Genomic DNA, 2,172 nt, shown 5'->3' with positions numbered 1-2,172 from the left:
TGACGTATGAATCATCCATCTTTGCCTTACTTGCAGCATTTGGACTCTGACCTTCCCACCACTTTCGTCCCCGTCCCACTCCACTTTCTATGAAGGCGTCCAAACAATCCCTTTTTTAAACCGGTGTGAAGGCGGCGAGCCCCGACATTACTGGGACGGTCCAAAGTGAAAAACCAGTCGTGGGTATGACGCCCCCGCACGACTCCCTTCGCTACTAGACGCCGCCACCAAGGCAGAGTGACTGAGGGTCCCAAACTCTTCGACCTTTACCTTTGCATGTGTTCTTTGCAAGTGCTGAAATCAATGGGCTGACCCGGTCATGAGCACGATTTGTAATCTCAGCTGTGATGTATAACCCCCTACCTACCCCTCCCTCCGCCCCCGTCTCCTCGGCATCTCTCAACGGGGAAGGGCAGGTTAAGATCTGCCCTCCCCTCTTCCCTGCCCCCCTCCCTCCTTTGCAAGAGACTAAATAGTATCCTTTGGGGCATGGCTTGCTGGGTATGCCAAACTATTTAATAACCCTGTCACTACCAATTATGAGCAAATGCTGGAATGTCTTTAAAGTGACAGGACATAGTATGTATTTTAAGGTAACAAAGTTTCAAAGAAAAAAAAAGAAATGAAATGACAGAAATGATATGCTTTTATTGTACTAGTTTTCTATCACTCCAACATGTTGTCCACATTACTCCTCACGATGGACATCGGCTGTCAAGATCAACTAAAGCTACTGAATATTTTTTGGGGTGGGTGGTGTTTTGGATTCCTTGTGGAAAATGGTTGAAAAAAAGAAGCTTTTTGGTTGGTCTTAAAGAAAATAGTACACAGCATCAGCAGCGGCGACAACAAAGAGAATGTTCCTGAAGTGACCCTTCGGCGACGGAAAGTTAAAAAAGACAGATTTTTTGGGGGGCAGGGTCTTTCTGTGAAGAGATAAGTTGCATCTGAGATTTTTTCTATATTTTTGTATGCGTTGTCTTGCTTTGATCTCTTTGCCTATGCGGCGTGCCGGTGTATGTGGTTTTTTTGCACGAAGCTAACGTGGCCGTAGAATTCTCCTTTTCTTTGTTATCACTGTGTGATATAGTCTACTTGGGAAAAAAAACTAACAAAACAAACAAAAAAAAAAAAAAAACCCTCAATGATACAAATGTGAACAAAATTATTTTGGATTTCAAAAGAGGATACTGTGATACGGTTTGTTATTTCCATCCGATGATCCTCCTGAAGAGCTTTTTAGTTGTATTTTTTTTCCTTTTTTTTCTGCTCTTCGCTCTCTTTCTCCCACACTGACTCTTGAAAAGCTTTGCCTTTCATTCTGTGTTTTCCTTCTATTTTCTATGACGCTTGCGAAAGGGCATGTTTATATGACACCCTCCTGTCCCTCCTCCCCTCCCCTTTCTCCCCTTGTTGAAGCTCTCCCAGAGGGACCGTCATTCATACAACTCAGGAAAATCTCATCGGACCATCCGTGCATCCCTCCACTCACAGCAACACTCGCATCCCATCCACCATTCCTCTGTGTGTATTTTTTTGTATTGTGCTTATTTTCTACAGACGATTAAAGCACAGATTCAGCTCCCTTATCCAGTCCTTTGAGTTGACTGTTTCAAGAAGCCTCAGTGTGCGAGTCTGTGGTGTTTTTCTGGATGTGTGGATGCTACTGTTGCTGTATTGTAAGATGTCAGCGAGCTTGTGCAGCTTGCGCCATATATCCATTCCAAAGCCCTGTTGACGCAGCGATTCCCTTTAAAGCGGTGTCTGTTACAGCTGAGCTCTCATTGGAGGCCAATCTTTTACTGGTGCTGAAGATTTCGGGGGTAAAAAAGCATGTTGGAATGTTATTTAAGGCTAAATACTGAATTGATTCAACTCAAGACCACGTGGATTGTGCTGAGAGTTGGGAGGAGAGAGCGACAACTCAGGGGGAACCATCGAAGCTGTGCCTTTCATTCGCCATCTTCACTCACGATCCTCCATGATGTCACTCAGGCCGCCGATCGGCTTCCAGCACCTTCCTGAAAATGTCTCCCCTCTCAGTGGCACCTCACACATGTCATTCCGAGGTTACAGCGGGTTCATTCAAATCATTGTCCTCTCGGCTGGCATTAAAAAGCCGGGCATGCTTTTGTCCCGCATGCAGTGACGCAAGTGTGCCATTGTCAGCCC

The 2,172-nt window shown here is 45.3% G+C and overlaps 1 protein-coding gene across 1 annotated transcript in view; it reads left to right on the top strand.

Moving 5' to 3' along the window:
* Nucleotides 1-1,100, top strand: part of fam131ab (family with sequence similarity 131 member Ab) — a 25,590-nt gene extending 24,490 nt beyond the window's left edge. Inside the window, exon 5 of the mRNA XM_080460266.1 lies at nucleotides 1-1,100. This exon is cut by the window's left edge and continues 774 nt beyond it. The gene's annotated coding sequence lies outside the window, so the exon portion shown is untranslated.
* The last annotated feature ends 1,072 nt before the right edge of the window (nucleotides 1,101-2,172 follow it).

Source organism: Lipophrys pholis (genome assembly GCF_963383615.2).
Source record: "Lipophrys pholis genome assembly, chromosome: 3".
Lineage (NCBI taxonomy): Eukaryota > Metazoa > Chordata > Actinopteri > Blenniiformes > Blenniidae > Lipophrys > Lipophrys pholis.
This window is presented reverse-complemented; position numbering and strand designations above follow the sequence as displayed.